Source organism: Tasmannia lanceolata, unplaced genomic scaffold (genome assembly GCF_043159265.1).
Source record: "Tasmannia lanceolata isolate RefF3 unplaced genomic scaffold, GAP_Taslan_0.1 ptg000011l, whole genome shotgun sequence".
Taxonomy (NCBI): Eukaryota; Viridiplantae; Streptophyta; class Magnoliopsida; order Canellales; family Winteraceae; genus Tasmannia; species Tasmannia lanceolata.
The window spans coordinates 8,471,645-8,490,939 of NW_027518688.1; the positions used below are offsets into that span (position 1 = coordinate 8,471,645).

At 41.3% G+C, this 19,295-nt stretch overlaps 1 protein-coding gene across 18 annotated transcripts in view; it reads left to right on the forward strand.

Annotated features, from left to right (window-relative positions):
* Positions 1 to 5,432: 5,432 nt before the first annotated feature.
* The window catches only part of LOC143886403 (uncharacterized), a 37,917-nt gene continuing 24,054 nt past the window's right edge, over positions 5,433 to 19,295 (forward strand). For all 18 annotated transcript variants that reach the window (XR_013253780.1, XR_013253773.1, XR_013253779.1 and 15 more), the window contains exon 1: positions 5,433 to 5,600. The gene's annotated coding sequence lies outside the window, so the exon portion shown is untranslated. The remainder of the gene's footprint in view (positions 5,601 to 19,295) is intronic.

Sequence of the window (19,295 nt, forward strand, 5' to 3'; positions counted from 1 at the left end):
TTATTGGAGTCTTTGACTTATTTATCATTTAGTTGCTTTTATTAGAGAGTCTTTGACTCATTTATCCTTCAGTTGCTCTTATTAGAGAGTCTTTGACTCGGTTGCTTCCTTTGTGCTGTTATTAGAGAGTCTTTGACTCATTTGCTCTTATAATGGTATTATTAGAGCATAGTTTCCCTTATTCACCCTACGGTTTGGCCCTAGGGTTTTGCTTTGTATATTCCCTCCGGTCTTTGGCCAAAAGGGTGAAAACATCAGAAATTTTAAAATCCATAAGCATTGAAATCATTAAAAATCTCAAAAACATTAGAAACTTAAAACATAAAAAATAGTTGATTTGCTGTAAGTGTTTGTTAGTTTGAGAGTTCGTTTCGAACTACGTTGGCTTGATCCTCTTCCACGAGGTACGTAGTGCAGGTTGGGATTTACATCCCAAGTCCAGCCAAACTTTTTTGTAAATAAATGTTTTAAACCTTCTTCAAAAACCTTTAAAATCTTGTTTTCAAAAGATCTTCCTCTAAAGTTAGGAGTTTCTCCTAGATAGAGAGTTTTAGAGTTAGGGTTTTTCTTTTGATAGGTTGTTTGATTGTTTGTTTGCTGTGTGCTTGTTTTAGAGTTAGGGGTCTGTCCTAGAGTTATAGGAGCGCCTCCGTCCGGTCAGTCGGCGATCCACATCGCCGAGTGATGACTAGAGTAGGATACGCTAGTCCACATTTGGTTTTCCTTAGGAAATACAGCCTAGTTACACATAGGTTGTAGGAATCACTTGCATTAGCCTAGGGCTAACATGCATTTAGTTAGGGCATATAGGGTGTCCTAAAAATCCACAATTCACTGGAATTTAAATAATCGTACAAGAAATTTTAATAACTAGTCCGGTCTTTTAGATCGAGTCTAGGATAGAGGGCTAGGTGTCTTAGGCATCATAGCTTAGAATAGGCGCGAAGAACTACGTTGCCTTGATTCTCGTGGAGGCGGGGATACGTAGGCTTCTTTGGATGAATACCAGACCATCCGACGACTCGGGCTAATTCGTTTAGAGTCTTAGGATTTGTTGTGTTGTTATTGTAGGATTTGATATGTTTTCTTACTTTATTGCACTGATCTTATACCTTTAGCTATAGCTTGCATGTGTTTGTACATCAGAACTTAGACACCCATTAGGCTTGTCACTCATAACCTAGCTATGCTTAGGTGACACATCTTTCATTTTATTTTATATGTGTTTATTATTTTTATCCTCAGGAAATGCATGCTTAGGTAGACGAGTCCTGAGGATTGTTCCCATTTCACATGATTTTTATTCAAACTTCTTTGGAGTTACTAAAAATGGCATAAGAGACCAAGTGCTTGCACTCGGACGAATTGGGGGTGCTCTCAGACCTTCCCCATTCGTAACCAGGCACGAACCCATATATATTTCTGGTTATCCATTGCACAGAGGATTTGATTTTAGGGTTCCATGGCATATCCATGGATGGCGACTCTGAGTTTATTTCAGGTATGTCTCGGTTTCGAACCTCGGTTCCGGATCGAGACATATCTCTTTCTTTTTACATCGCCACTCGTGCTATGCTATGAGGGTGGCATCCGTTTTGAGAGTTCCTTGGTAGAGCTCTCCTTCACACGTGGATGATCCAGAGAGGGTGCTAGGGACCCGTTCCCTCGCTCGCCTATCTCGGATCGAGGTCCACAGTATCATTTTTGAATAGCTCACAGAAGAGGACATTAGGGGAGTCCATGCTTAAAGGTCGAACCCAGAGTCCTTCAGGTGGGATTTCTAACAAGGCGCAAAGGACCAAATCAAAAAACATGAAGGGTGGGATCCCAAAGTTTTGCAGCTGCTTAGAGAAATTTCCAATCCACTCCAGATACGCTCAAATGATTGAATGTGCTTATAAATCGATCAACCATGCTCCTCTCATTCTCACGCGGGGGAGCTTTGGTAGCCTCACTAATCCAATCATTCAATACGTTATTTGACATGGTTAAACCTAACATAGAGATATGATAAGATTATTAGAAAATGAAGATAACTTGGTATAAATAAATGACAAGGATAAATTTAACGATTAATCACATGGGAAGGATACAATTGATGACAAAGAATTTTTCATCACAGCAAATCAGAAAGGTAGACCATGGCCACAAAATGACAGAAGTAGGTCATAGACCAGATCTAAATCTGATGATGGATACCAACAACTATACGATCAATATGATAAAAAATGATAGACCATGGTCATAAAGACAGCGGACAAGCCATCAACCAGATCTAAGACACAACAAGTAGACAAGTAAGGATCTAATCCTACTGAGTAATGTATACAAAAGATGAATTTATGACACAACAAAAGAATGAATACATAACCAAAGGGTAACCAATAAATTGTGACCACGAGAACGACCTGTACAGACCACTAACCCAGTGAAACTGAAAGGATGCAAATACAACTGATCAAACCAGAAGTTCTCACTAAAAATGGGTTCTAAGCTAATTGAAGCTATACATGGGAATCGAAACAAGATAAACTGACTACAAAATATTTTGTGAAAAATTCAGCAGCATAACGGCTAGACAAGAAAGTCAAGGTAAGGTAAACTCATGGTTTAACTAACTCTAAGGAATAGCGGTCATGCTCAAAATATTCTGGATAAAATCCGGCAGCATAACGGCGCTAGTGCTACAAGAGGGTAATGATAGGATAAACTCACAGTTTACTTAACTCTAAAGAACAGCAGTCATGCTTAAAATGTTCTGGATAAAATCCGGCAGGATAACGGCTATACAAGGGATTCCCACAGCTCAACCAAAGGGTATGTGAATGGAAAACATAGTAGTACAAGACTCTCAGTAAGAATACTAATACTCAACTAACAGTAACAAGGTAAGCTCACAATCGGTAAACGAAATGTGGTCATAGGAGAAAGATAATCAAATGAATGACTGACTATAGATGAGAATATATGACAATGGGTCAAATTCTATAACCAACAGATCGAAGGACAAATCCCAGCCAAGGTAATGGCAAGCAAAAGCCACTGACTGGATCTAGATCTGAATAGAGAATGGATATAACCGATTGAAATGAATAAGGAACTCTAACTAAGAGGAGAACCCTAATATATATAATCAGTATATATAAATATATATACATATACGTATACCCTAACCAGGGGCACCATCCCTAATTCTAATCCAGCGGAGTCAAGGAAGTCTCGACTCAAGACAGACTGGTGAGTGTACTAGGATCGTGTTGTAGCCATGTAAATTAAGCTACCCTAGTCTACAAGTAGGACAAAGCTCCTAACTCTAAGCTCCACATGTGTAAGCAACATATGTTCGTCCTTATACGAATGCAGTATATACATATATAAACACGGGTAGTTCCTAGTTGGGTTTTACTATGTTAGTAAGTATATACATAGTATATAAACAAAGTAGGGCTGCAGACTCAATCTATCGGGCACTATGCATATGATCCATACTTTAGATGTATAACTCAAGTGCACCGAGTGTTATACATAGTATGCTTCATTGCTCATCGGCTGCTGTAAACACAAGTGCACTGAGTGTTTACGGGTGCAGATCCGGCGCATCTGAGTCGGGCGCGCATTGTATCTATCCCGTGGAGCCAATAATAATGAAAAACAATGAAAGAAATAAAAAACAAAGAAAATGATAATGTATGTTGTGCAGTGTGTGAATCCCTCATTTTATTTCCGCACCTATCTGGTGCCCCTGGATTCTAATGATAGAGTTCCCATTTAAAATGATTTTGGCCCAAATTTCTCTAAAGTTAGTAAAAATGACATTTTAATAGAGTAATGCAATGTTTCAAGAACTCGCCAGCAAACTCGCCAGCCTGTTGTAGACACCCTTATTTTGCTACACTTTAACCAACAATAGCCTAATATATTGACCCGTGGAATTTCACTGGTAAAATATACATCCTCACATTCCCTGGAAACCAAATTGATAAAGAGATGTACCTGGTAAGATTTGATCCGAAAGATTGGAAAAATACCATGATTGGTATGTTAAATCCATGTGAGAGTCGCTCTATCATGGATTTATAAATTTTAGGTTATTAATATCTCGATCTAACTTTACAGATCATCAATCTGGACAAAATAAGCTAGGGTCACTTCACAGCCCGGGCCCTGATTCCATTCCGAGACCCGAATTCCGTAAATCCTCATATCGAGGGCAGATCTTGACTTGGGTATCTTCCTTTACCAGGAATTTATGATCATTTAGTATCAATCAAGGTTAATCTCAAATCCGGATTAAACATTTTGTAACTTAATTAAGCAAAAACCTAGTGAAAAGTCACGGATCAAGGCCGGATGGATGAGATCCGTCGAAATTATCTCATTAAATCATTGATAACAAAAGTTTTTAATGTCTTAATCTATGTTGATATCTTGGTTTAATAGTTTTAACCATTGACCCAAACTTGATCTAATTAGTTGGTTCGTTTGGACCACCGATTTGCTCGACTTTTGGAAATATGATCTACCGACGGAGATCGGAGGCTCACATTGGTCGAAAATTCTGAAAACAATATTTTCATGGCAATATTGGGCTTAAACGAAAGAGGAAAAATCAAGGGTTCCGAAGGTAAAAAAATATCAAAATCGGACGCCAAAATCTTCAGAAAACGGCATTTTTGTGTTTTCCCGCACTTTCTCTCTCCCCTCCCACACGTTTTCCCATGCTTGGGAAAACGTTCCATGATGTCCACTTTCCTATTTTTAAGGTTTTGGGTGGATATTTTAAAAGATTTTGAGCTAATTGTGTATATTGAGAGGGGCAATGTGTGTTTCAAGCATATTGGCCAAAAGAATTGCCTAAAGCTAAAAAAGGGCATTTGTCTTTTTCCAATTGAGTAGAAATCTTGCTAAAATTCCAGCTTTCACTCCTCATTTGGACGTTTCCAATTATTCTTGATTTGCAAAATTTTGTTGAAACAGTTGTCATTATCCTAATTGCTTTCCTAGTTTTGCAGAGAAATCCCATTCATTCAAAGCTCTTTCCATTCCACTCACATGCACGTCCAATATGGGAGTTTCCAATTGATCTCCTTTTCTTTCTCAATTTATAAAAAAAAAAAAAATATGGCACAAGTGGCATAATCTCATTCATTGGAGTTGTTTCTAAATATTGGCAATTCATCTCTACCATTGAAAGACATTCCATTGGTCACAAAGAGAAGATTTTGGACGTTTTTCTTTTGCCTTGAAAAACGTTCCCAAGATTGGAAAGAGAATATTACGGTTCTTTGGATCCCCACCATTGCACTATTGCTAATTTCCAATCTTTCAATCATAACCCTTGTTTTTTCCTTAACTCCATCTTTAGCAACGCAAGCATTCTCTTCTCTATAAATACCTCTACTCATTCTCACTTCAAAAAGAGAAGAAAAAAAAAATTCTCTCCCTTCCATTACAATATTATCTCCCCTCTCTTTCTCCCTTCAAAAGTTGATCACAACCTTTAGAACGGAATTCTTCGGCAACTTACCTTTCATCAACATTCTTCATCAAACGAATAAAAAAAAAGGGGCGTAAGGATTCGCTTCAAATTTCATAAAAAGGTAGGCCATATCGGAATTTTATTTTACAAAAGCGAAAGCATGCAAATTTCATTGGTTCTCTACAATTTTTGGATTTCAGAGTTTTTCGAGTTAAGTAGACTCCCAAATTCGAAAATCCTAGAGCGAAGAGTTCTTCATCCAATATGAATTCAAGAAATTAAACTTGAACTTTCAAATAGAATAAATCTTTAACTTTTGGTTGAAAGTAATTTACAATTTGAATTTGATCCATATTTGCATCCTCTCTTTTGATTTTTTGTTGTTGTTTTGCACATGACCCATGAACCTGATTCCTTTGTGTTGAGAAGCCCATGCTTTAAAACCAAAAGAACTCGAATTCCTAAACTCTATATGCTGAGCACGTAAGGTCCATAAGACCATCAAGACCCAATCCGATCCAATGGCTTTTGTTTAGCACAAATCCCAATTCCCTTCGCACAAACCCCAATCTAACTTGACCAAAAAAAACCCACGGCCAACTTGGCCTTAGCCCAAACCCCCCAGCCCATTCGGCCCCAACCCGAACCCATGGCCGAACGCTGGCCCATCCGGCTTTGGGCAAACCCAACTGACTCAGCCCCAACCTGGCCTAACCAACACCCCTAACCCGCGCGGCCACGTAAACCCAACCTGAATTTTAGTGGCCCGCTCGGCCTTGACCCAAGTCCCAACTCACACCCAACCCATTCGGCTTTGCTAGCCAAACCTCATGTCCATAAGTGTGGACTTATCTTCCATTACCTATGTCCACAACCATCAGACTTGCATGTATTCCATTTCCATATTCATCATATTTATATGCCATGTCAATAGCCATGAGCCATATCCCCATAGCTATATCCCCTGGCCCAAAACTAACCGAACCATGTACTTCCATCTCCATAGCCCTCCTCCCCATACCATCATAAGCCAGATCTCACATCACACATCACCCATGCACTCCCATTATATTCTTCCCCAGCAGCCAATAACCCATCACATCCCCATAATTCCAAATACATATACCATGTCCCCACAATGCCGTAAATCATGTCCATACCCATCCCATCTAAATTCCATCCACCTCAACTGAACTCACATCTAAATGGCTTGGTCGAACCTCCTCATCCGATTTACTTGGCCGAGCCATCCTACCCTACCCACTCGGCTAACCCACCTATCCCACTCCACCTAAACCGAGTCGAACCCAACCGGATTCAATCCAACTCCACCCGAGTTGAACCCACACAAGACCCGCAATCCGAACCACGCTCCAACCCGATTCCTATCCTGAATTAGTAACCCAAGCCAACCCGGGTTCAGCCCCGACCCAACCCGGTACAACCCATTCCAACCCGGTTCAGCCACAACCCAACTTGGTTCAACATGTCCCGACCCGGTTCAGCATCGACCCAACCCGATTCACGCTGTCCCGACCCGATTCAACCTCGTCCGAACCCGGTTCAGCCCCGTCCCAACCCGGTTCAGCCCCGACCCAACCCGGTTCACCTTGTCCCAACCCGGTTCCGCCCCGTCCCAACCTGGTTCAGCCCCAACCCAACTTGGTTCAACCTGTCCCAACGCGGTTCAACCCCATCCCAACCCGATTCAGCCCCGACCCAACCCGGTTCAACCCCGTCCCAACCCGGTTCAGCCTCGACCCAACCCGATTCACGCTGTCCCAACCCGATTCAACCTCGTCCCAGCCTGGTTTAGCCCCAACCCAACCCGGTTCAACCTGTCCCAACCCGGTTCAACCCGAACCCAACCTGGTTCAAACTGTCCCGACCCGGTTCAGCCCCGTCCCACCCCGGTTCAGCCCCGACCCAACCCAGTTCACCTTGTCCCAACCCGGTTCAGCCCCGTCCCAACCCGGTTCAGCCCCGACCTAACCCGGTTCATCCTGTCCCAACCCGTTACAATCCATTCCAACCAGCGATCAGCCCCACAACTCGCCCGCAACCCGACGCCGTATCTGCCCCGCAACTCACCCTAACCTGCACCCTAAGCCGCACCCCAATGCCGCACTCCTTAAGCCGCCCCTTAAGCCGGACCCTAAGCCGCACCCCTAACCCGGACCCGAAGCCGCACCCCTAACCTCTGCCCGAGCCGCAAACCCGCAAGTCCAATTCAACCGAACACAATCTTCCCAATAGTTCCATGCATTTCATATGCTAGGTCTGTGAAGGAGTAAGAATTCATGCATTGTGTACACACTGTACATCTGTGTATGCACTTGAATAATTAAGCCATGGACTATGTATGCACTGTAATCGGATTCATACACTGTGCATGTGAAGGATATACTTGAACTCATCATATCCATGCACTGTGTATTTAATTGTATCACCGAAGTCATGTATGACCATACCCAATCGAAAACTCCCATTAGTATAGCCATATCATCCAATTGGCCATGGACCATATCCTCATATATTCTGTTAGAAAATTAAACCCATATGGTCATGTACCTTGTTGAAAGCCATTATATCCTTTGATGGCCATGAGTCATACCCCCATGCCTTCCGTCAAAATCTAAAGTGGGGACGGAAATATCTAATGCACTGTGGCAAAATCACATGGCGGAGAACCATCTACCCGAAGCTCAATCCAAACCACACCATCCAGACTTGACTCAACCAACCCGGTCTAACATGGACCCAACGCGAGTCCGGACCGAACCGGATTCAACCCGAGTCACCCCGAGTCAGCCTAAGCCAACCCGAACCTAGCGTGACCCCACCTGAGTCATGCATTTATACCCAACCCAAGTTACACCCTCTTGTTCCAAACCGAATCTCACCCCTAGACCGAACCAAATTGCATTACCCAATCCTTAACCAAGTGACGCTCCCATCAAGTTGCACCTCACCACAGCCCAAACCCCATTCACTTGGCCGAATTTCCTAAGCTCATTCGTCGAACCCTCAAACATAATTCCTCGAATATAGGAGACTCCTTGTCCAATTCTTTGGAGCCCAATTCCAAGTTCCAATCCCAAATCTAAGCTTCTGATCCAAAGTACCAGTTTAAGTACCAATCTCAACCCTCAATTCCATCTTCAAGATCCAACCCCCTTCCTATGGAACTACGTGTGGCTTGATCCTCACCACGGGGTACGTAGGCAACTTGGCACTCCTAAGTTCAGTCGCACCTTTCTCCATCCTTCTCGTTCCCCTACACCCTTCTTCATCTCTTCCATTCCCTTGTTCACCCTTTCTGTTTCCTTAAACCTTTTTGCATGTTACACGCTTATTTTTGCTTAGTTACATGATTAATTGCATGTTTAGATTTCTTTAATTGTTCTCATCATATGCTTAGAAATCGCATGTTTAGGTATCTTGCTAGTTGTTTTGCTTTGCTTTCTCTTTGCATGTTAGTTATTTTGCATGATTAGTTGATTTGTTTAAATTTGGAATTCAAAAGAATTTAAAAATCTTAAAGAATCTAAGAACTTGTAATCACTTAAATTGGAACATCCTAATCTCCTAAACATAAAGTTCTAAGGTTCTAAACTTAGAAATCTCACTCTAAGTTTCCCAAAATAGAATTCTTGGAACCCAAAGTTCACAAATATACTAAAAATGCAATTTAAATTCATTGCATTAGTCTTAGGTGCATGTAACGTAGTTCGCACGATCTGATCCAACTCAAACCAAACCTCATCAATCTCAATAAAATGTTAAAAAAAGTAGGCATGTAGTTGCATGTAGGATGCACTCCTGGCCCGCATGAGTCTAAACTGTGAACGGCCAAATCATTAGGAACATTTAGGTTTTTCAAATAAAACTCACATTTACCCCTTTTAATTAAAACTTAAACAACTAAAGCATTTGAAAGGTAAAGTCTGACTTTCGTCAGGCAAGATCGATGTTGTACACTTCGTGCGGTACACCTTCCGATCTCGTAACCAGGTAACTTACCCAGAATTTAAATCGTAGACCATATATACAGAGTTAATCATGGGTCTTAGATCCCTAATCTAGGTGGCGACTCTGGTCAGTTGCTTTGTTCGTGAAATTAGGACTTTTATCCTAAATTTATTGAAAAAGCAACCATATTCAAATCTAATGGACAAAGGCGCTACCATCATAAAAACACACACCCTCGTGGGCCACCCTCTCTCGGGACGGGATCAACAGATTGGCGACTCTACTGGGAATTGATTACCTAACTTTATAATTTTTAAAAGCTTTAGTCATTTAGGTTATAATTAAATGGGATAAATGGGAAGCAAAACACAAAGAAAATTCAAAAACTAAAAAATTCAGAATACAGAAAAAAGAACCAAAAATGTTGTGTGCTCACTTGAATAATCCATCACCTAAACTTCAAAAGATTAATTAAAGGACTTGAGGGCATGAGATACGAATCCCCAAATTGTACACACTTACATCACTTGCATTTACACCATTGCATATCACATTCACACATGCCCTATTTTAGGAACCCAGAATGTTATCTAGCACGGTTGACTGGGAGGTCATGACCCGGTGCTTCTGTGTTAGAGAAGCATTCCACTCTTAGCCTAGTACCTTTATGGTGCGTAAACGGATCTGTTGGTTCACGTACTACTACTCTGAACACCGGTAGAGTATATCGAACACGGATTCACGCTAAGGGAACTCTTGGCCTTACCCCTAGATTACCCCACACATGCATATAGCACGAAGATGCGTACATCACGTGCGTAAGCCTAGATTAGGATATCCTACCCATTTTTGTGCCTAGAATAGGCCATAGTCCATCTTCCAATGGCTACGATCGGTCTTAGGAACACGAACAAAGTCATGAACCAAACCTCTTGGTTCCGCTAGATTAGGAAATCCCATCATTTCCTACCAATCATCTCTTGATCAACACCCCATTTTTCATTGATCATGGGTCACATCTCCTATAGCTTAGGGTTACTTTTCATGATTCATCTTATAGCCCTAACTTAGGACTTCATCTTCCCTTTAGACTAGGGGCATCTTCTTCAAGCTCATTTTTAAAATTTCATGCTCTTAGAACTAGAGACATCTCATCAAAGTTCATCTATAAACCCCTATAACTCCAATCCTTTCAGACTAGGGGCATCTGTTCGAAGTCCATTCTCTCCGAGATAGACTCGTACTTCTCTTATTCTCCAAGTTGGCTATATTCTTTATCCTAGACCTCATTGGTTGCATGATAATGGTTATACTTTGCACACTAGGGGCATCCCTTGTATTGGTTGTACCTTGTCTTCTGTCCCGAATTCCACTATCTATTGCATCTTGCATCCATGTCACCTTGTGTCTCACCCGTGCATTCTCTTTGAGGCTGAACCAGTTAGAGTCGTGAAGCTGTTAATCTTGGTTTGCTTAAAGGACAAAATGCGTCTTAGGAATCAAACTGAATCTGGTGTTTATTGCTTCCTTGGTAGGATTTTCTCACATTTCTGTGAAACTTCAGCTCCGTTCAGATGGCAGAATCACTTCAGAAACCCACAATTGAAGAATTGGTGATGAACCTCTCTCAGCAGATGGTCGCGTTAACTCACGAAGTCAAGCAAGTGAAAAACCTGAAACAAACCGCAAGTGTTAAACACGTCAATAGCATGACTGAAGACACTGTGGAGTTTGGTCCGAATTCTGAACCTGTTCCATACCCTAAATATATCAGGAATCTCCCTACAGTTAAAGGAGTAGAGAAAGTTGGATTCCCCAATCAAGTTTACAGGACTAATCAGCGGAAGAAGAAACGAGCCCAAAACTCCAAAAGCAGAAAAGAGAATTCACTTGGCTACCGACCTCACCATCCAATATCCTCAAGAAGTTGATCACGAAGGGATGGTTGACCCCTTTAGAACCGAAAACTATTCCTAATCCACTTCCTAAGACCTACAATGAGAGCGAGTATTGCCAACATCACCAAGGTCGTGGCCATACCACCGATCGATGCCTGGCCTTGAAGCATGCTGTCCAAGATTTCCTTGATGAGAAGAAACTTATTGTTATTCAAAATTCTCTACCCAACCATTCAGATACATCCTCCACCCATGTCGGCACCATCTCAATTATTCACCAAGAATTTGATCCATCCACCCTCATAACCACCATTCGGGCCTTTGACCCACCCTACTATTCTCATCCAGGGAAAGGGGGAAAGGAGGGAGTGTCTGTGATATTTCTAGAAGGTTCAGAGCCAGAGAAGAATTTGCTAGAATATCTTGAGCTAGAAGTCGCAACAGTCAGAAGAAGCAGTTGTTGATCCTCAGAGCCAGAGTGTTGCAGTTGAAGAAATTTTTTTCAGTTGAGGCCTCATCATTCATGGTTTCTCAGGTGTTGGTGTCAAGTCCAAATAAAGTCAGTCAATCTTATCAGTCTCTTTTTCTTTGCAAGTAAGAAGTGTTAGTTGCTAGTTTTATTTCTATAGTCCGAGTCATTTGTTCCTGAGCCTGTTCAGGACAAGTCTTTGATCTATGCTATGGTTGATGTAATTTCTCTGATCAATTAATAAAAGTTTCAGTTTCGAGTATATTCTTGTGTATGCTTATGATAAAATGACATAAATTAACACGGATGAGGAGGCCGACGAAACTCCCCTTGAAATAAAATGAATACTCAAACAAGGGGAGGAGCGCTGAACCTAGCCTTTCAAAGAGAAAAATTGAAGAAGCAATTATTGGCACTGAAACCTTAGATTAGGAAATACTAATTGGAAACATCCTATCCTCTAAGGAGAGCAACTAGTAAACCTACTTCAAGAATTCAAAGTAGAAAAGATCGTCCAACATGAGTTACAATTCACACCGAGGACGAGGTCTAAGAAATAAGAGATGAAGAGAACAAAAATTCAAGAGACAGACATTATACAAGGGGCATGAGTTGAGCTTGCCTCGACTTAGGTTGCCAAGATCATCAGAATCAATATGCAGACATGGGATTCTATACAAAGAAGTTCACGAAGGCTATCAATTAGTGGAACCAACTAGTGAAATATCAAAGCAGATGTCAAATCCAAATCATGATGTTGGAATTCGAGTAAACAATTTAAAGACATCAAGACCGGAGTAAGCCTTTAACAAGAAAGTGTGCAATCAGAATCCTGAAGGAAGGAGACTTAGTGAATATTTATCACTCGTTTTCAATCCAAAGGGACAAGTTCGAGCTCTTACAGTGTGGATCAATCTTACCTGGAAAAGCCGTCAAACTCCGAGAGGAAAATATTATAAGAACTGATGAACCTCATTAAAATTGAAAAATTGTAAGCCTGAGCACCTGAAGGCCTCCTTTGGCCGAACAAAACCCCAAAAATCATAACCCAAAAGCATAAAGAAAAACCCCATTTGCAAACCCTTTGAGACTAAATATTCCTTTCAAAGCCATTATACTAGGGGCATCTGCCCTGAACTACGCGAGACTTGATCCCTTCACTGGGGTACGTAGGCAACTTGGTTGATTCAAGTGCGGTCGTTCAAAAAAAAATTCCCAAAAAGAGCAATAGAAAATCAATCAATAAAAAAAAGAGAAGAAAGAAAGTTCCAAAAAAAAAAAAAACCATTTTACCTTTATACTTGGGGCATCTGCCCTGAACTACGAACGACCTGATTCCTACACCGGGATACGTAGGCAACCTGCTCATCTAGGTTCGGTCGAAATTTGTAAACCTTAAGCCTTTCCTTTGTTAAACCTCACCCTACCTATAAGTCCTTTCGGTGCACGGTGCTCAAGGTTCTAGATCTGAAAAAAGAAAAGAAAAGAAAAAAGAAAGAAGATAAATAAAACGGAGTTTGAAGACCTGCTAGGCTGAAAACCCGAAAGGGCGGTCTACGCAAAAATCAAGGTCACTCACTTGTTAAGCCGAAAACCCGAAAGGGCGGCTTAGGCAAAAATTAAGGTACAAGCCCGCTGAATTGAAAACCCAAAAGGGCGATTCAGGCAAAAGTTAGGGCAAACGGTCCGCCAAGTTGAAAACCAGAAAATGCACCTTGGTCATGGTAAGAAATCATCCACAAGGGCAATATCCAATATCAGACTCAGAAATCCAAGAAATTCAAGCAGTCATATTTTGCATCCTCAAAGCTAGGGGCATGAAACCCAGCAATCCAAAGAGCGTTAGTAACAATCCATGAAGTACTACTGATCTAAGAAAGAAAGTACAAATATTTACAAACTGATAAAGTACCCTTTGAGAGGTTAGACCTACCAATCAAAAAAAAAAAATTATTAGTTATGATCAGAAGCGTCAGTATCGTTATTCCTGTGTCTTTACATTCCCATTAAACCTTAAAAAATTTGTTTGAGTCTTCTCATTTAGTCGTTGTCTCAGAAAAATTGAGTCTTCTCAGTTAGTCGTTCCTCAAAAAAATATTGTCTCATTTGTGTAAACATTGCTCGTAATTCCATCTCCTCAAACTGCAACTCTCTTGGTGAAAAGGTGAAGGCTATTCTTCTTCGTCTGCGCGAAAACTCTTGAAAAGGAGCAAATACAAGTAATCACAAAGGGATAGTTTCAAATTCAAAAGATCACATAAGCCAGTGAATTGATCGACCAATGTTAAAAGGTTGTGGCAAGGGACCTGTGAGAATGTTGTTTTCATCTTCAGATAACAAAACAATTGAAGAGAACCTTTAGGCAATGGAAGAACCTTAGATGTGGTTATCTTTTGTCCCAATCCTCATTGAAGAAAGGCATTCAATCCTTGGAATCGAAGTATCCCCTCATTTATTCACCTTCATGTCTGCCAAATCTCACTAAAGTTAACCGTTGATGTTCTGTCCTAGCAGGAAATGTTCATCCAAATCCTCAGTAGAAGAAATACTTGTTTAACTCAATCATCTCCAGCAAATTCATTAAATCCCATGTCACTCATTTATGTCAAGAAATTCAAGTTAGGACTAGATTCGTCTAGGGCTTTTGAGTGGACTAGCTATTCATTCAGACCAAATCTTTCTTGGACTAGATGACGACCCATCTAGGGCCTTTGAGTGGACTAGCCATTCACTCATACCATATCCTTGCTTCTGAGTGGACTATTCATCCATGAAGACCGTATCATTGCTTTCGAGTGAACTATTTGTTCACGAAGACCGTATCGTTGCTTCCGAGTGGACTATTCGTTCATGAAGACCCTTTCATTTCTTCCGAGTGGACTATTCGTTCACGAAGACCGTATCGTTGCTTCCGAGTGCACTATTCTTTCACGAAGACCGTTTTATTGCTTCCGAGTGGACTATTAGTTCACGAAGACCGTATCATTGCTTCCGAGTGGACTATTCGTTCACGAAGACCGTTTCATTGCTTCCGAGTGGACTATTCGTTCACAAAAACCGTATCTTTGCTTCCAAGTGGACTATTCGTTCATGAAGACCGTATCATTGCTGCCGAGTGAACTATTCGTTCATGAAGACCCTATCATTGCTTCCGAGTGGACTATTCGTTCACCAAGACCGTATCATTTCTTCCGAGTGAACTATTCGAAGACCGTATCATTGCTTCCGAGTGGACTATTCGTTCACGAAAACCGGATCATTGCTTCCAAGTGGACTATTCGTTCAAAAAACCGTATCATTGCTCCGAGTGGACTATTCGTTCACGAGGACCATATCGTGGCCATCTAGGCAAATCCTCTTTGATTCCTGTCTCGCTGACCCCCAGTCCTGCTGGCTCCCGTCTCATTAACAGACAGGCCTTTTCCGTAGACAGGTCAATTTCACAGACAAATCAAATTCCCTTTGGCTCCCGTCTCGCTGACCCCCAGTCCCGCTGCCCCCCGTCTCTTTAACAGACAGGCCTTTTCCGCAGACAGGTCAATTTCGCAGACAAGCTATTTTCACCCGGTCATCTAAGCCAATCCTCTTTGATTCCCGTTTTGCTGACCCCCAGTCCCGCTGGCCCCCGTCTCACTAACAGACAGGCTTTTTCCGCAAACAGGTCAATTTCGCAGACAAATCAAATTCCCTTTGGCTCCCGTCTCACTGACCCCCAGTCCCGCTGGCCCCACGTCTCTTTAACAGACAGGCCTTTTCCGCAGACAGGTCAATTTCGTAGACAAGCTATTTTCACCCGGTCATCTAGGCCAATCCTCTTTTATTCCCGTTTCGTTGCCCCCAGTCCTGCTGGCCCCCGTCTCATTAACAGACAGGCATTTTTCCGCAGACAGGTCAATTTCGCAGACAAATCAAATTCCCTTTGGCTCCCGTCTCACTGACCCACAGTCCCACTGGCCCCCCGCCTCTTTAACAGACAGGACTTTTCCGCAGACAGGTCAATTTTGCAGACAAGCTATTTTTACCCGGTCATCTAGGCCAATCCTCTTTGATTCCCGTCTCGCTGACCCCCAGTCCCGCTTGCCCTTGTCTTTTTAACAGAAAGGCCTTTTCTGCAGACAGGTTAATTTTGCAGACAAATCAAATTTTCTTTAGCTCCCGTCTCACTAATTCATTTGGACTCCTCACCCATTTGCACCTTTAAATCTGACCTGAGTTGCACCCATCATCTATTTGCACCTCAAAATCTGACCTGAGTTGCACTCATCACCTATTTGCACCTCAAAATCTAACCTGAGTTGCACCCATCACCCATTTGCACTTCAAAATCTGACCTGAGTTTCACCCATCACCTATTTGCACCTCAAAATCTGACCTGAGTTGCACCTGCATCCACCTGCACCTCAAAATCTGACCTGAATTGCACTTATCACCCATTTGCACCTCAAATTCTGACCTGAGTTGCGCCCGCACCCACCCACACCTCAAAATCTAACCTGAGTTGCGCCCACTCGTATCTCAAAATCTGGCCTGAGTTACACCCATCGCAGATCCAAATCCTGACCCTTTTGTCTCACTGACCCCAATCTTACCGGCCTTATCTTTCGACAAACAGGTTGCTTCTAGAGATAGTTACTTCCGCAGACAATCGCTTTCGCAGACATGCAATTCTAATAATTCATCCTCATCCTATCCGCTCAATCATCGTATCATTACTTTCCCGAGTGAACAATCCATCCACAAGCACCATATCTCAACTTCCGGATGAATTCTCCATTTATTCGGCCAAATTCCATTTTCTCCAAATCATCTTTTCAATCATCCGTAATCTTCAGCCGCACTTCTATCATCCCATCTTGCATCATTAGGATAGAAAAGCATGTTGCATAAAAAATAATAAAAATCAACAAAAATTCTGCATTAGTCTGCATTTAGGATTGCATTGCATTAGGGGGTATCGGGTTGTTTTGTTTGGAACATTTCCTTAAAATTGCCATAGAAATACAAATTGATACATCACATCGTCCATCCGAATGAGACTATTGTCAGTTAAAGTTTTGCAAAATGAGAATGTCTCTTTAGCTTTGGCATACGGTTACTAAGTAACCTTTGCCAAAGAGGGGCATCTGTAGACACCCTCATTTTACTACACTTTAACCAACAATTGCCTAATATATTGACCCGTGAAATTTCACTGGTAAAATATACATCCTCACATTCCCTGGAAACCAAATTGATAAAGAGATGTACCTGGTAAGATGATTTGATCCGAAAGATTGGAAAAATACCATGATTGGTGTGTCAAATCCATGTGAGAGTCTCTCTATCATGGATTTATAAATTTTAGGTTATTAATATCTCGATCTAACTTTACGGATCATCAATCGGGACAAAAGAAGCTAGGGTCACTTCACAGCCCGGGCCCTGATTCCATTCTGAGACCCGATTTTCGTAAATCCTCAGATCGAGGGTAGATTTTGACTTGGGTATCTTCCTTTACCTAGAATTTATGATCATTTAGTATCAATCAAGGTTAATCTCAAATCCGGATTAAACATTGGGTTACTTAATTAAGCAAAAACCTAATGAAAAGTCGCGGATCAAGGCCGGATGGATGAGATCTGTCAAAATTATCTCATTAAATCATTGATAACAAAAGTTTTTAATGTCTTAATCTATGTTGATATCTTGGTTTAATAGTTTTAACCATTGCCCCAAAGTTGATCGAATCAGTTGGTTCGTTTGGACCACCGATTTGCTCGATTTTTGGAAAAATGATCTATCGACGGAGATCAAAGGCTCACATTGGTCGAAAATTTTGAAAACAATATTTCTATGGCAATATTGGGCTTAAACGAAAGAGGAAAAATCAAGGATTCCAAAGGTAAAAAAATTATCGAAATCGGACGCCAAAATCTTCAGAAAACGACATTTGTGTGTTTTTCCGCACTTTCTCTCTCCCCTCCCACACGTTTTCCCATGCTTGGGAAAACGTTCCATACTGTTCACTTTCCCATTTTTAAGGTGTTGGGTTGATAATTTAAAAGATTTTGAGCTAATTTTGTAAATTCAGAGGAAATGTGTGTTTCAAGCATATTGGCCAAAAGAATTGCCTAAACCTAAAAAAGGGCATTTGTCTTTTTCCAATTGAGTAGAAATCTTGCTAAAATTCTAGCTTTCACTCCACATTTGGACGTTTCCAATTATTCTTGATTTGCAAAATTTTGTTGAAACACTTGTCATTATCCTAATTGCTTTCCTAGTTTTGCAAAGAAATCCCATTCATTCAAAGCTCTTTCCATTCCACTCACATGCTCGTCCAATATGGGAGTTTCCAATTGATCTCCTTTTCTTTCTCAATTTATAAAAAAAAATAAAATATGGCACAAGTGGCATAATCTCATTCATTGGAGTTGTTTCTAAATATTGGCAATTCATCTCTACCATTGAAAGACATTCCATTGGTCACAAAGAGAAGATTTTGGACGTTTTTCTCTTGCCTTGAAAAACGTTCCCAAGATTGGAAAGAAAATATTACGGTTCTTTGGATCCCCACCGTTGCACTATTGCTAATTTCCAATCTGTCAATCATAACCCTTGTTTTTTCCTTAACTCCATCTTTAGCAACCCAAGCATTCTCTTCTCTATAAATACCTCTACTCATTCTCACTTCCAAAAAGAGAAGAAAAAATAAAATTCTCTCCCTTCCCTTACGATATTATCTCCCCTCTCTTTCTCCCTTCAAAAGGTAGGCCATATCGGAATTCAGAGTTTTTCAAGTTAAGAAGACTCCCAAATTCGAAAATCCTCGAGCGAAGAGTTCTTCATCCAATAAGAATTCAGGAAAGAACTTTCAAATAGAATAAAATCTTTAACTTTTGGTTGAAAGTAATTTACAATTTGAATTTGATCCATATTTGAATCCTCTCTTTTCATTTTTTGTTGTTGTTTTGCACATGACCCATGAACCTGAGTCCTTTGTGTTGAGAAGCCCATGCTTTAAAACCAAAAGAACTCGAATTCCTAAATTCTATATGCTGAGCACGTAAGGTCCATAAGGCCATCAAGACCCAATCCAATCCAATGGCTTTTGTTTAGCAGAAATCCCAATTCCCTTCGCACAAACCCCAATCTAACTTGACCAAACAAAACCCACGGCCAACTTGGCCTTAGCCTAAACCCCCCAGCCCATTCGGCCTCAACCCGAACCCTGGCCCATCCGGCTTTGGCCAAACCCAACTGACTCAGCCCCAACCTGGCCTAACCAACACCCCTAACCCGCGTGGCCACGTAAACCCAACCTGAATTTTTTTGGCCCACTCGGCCTTCACCCAAGTCCCAACCCATTCGGCTTTGCTAGCCAAACCTCATGTCCATAAGTGTCGGACTTATCTTCCATTACCTATGTCCACAACCATCAGACTTGCATGTATTCCATTTCCATATTCATCAGATTTATATGCCATGTCAATAGCCATGA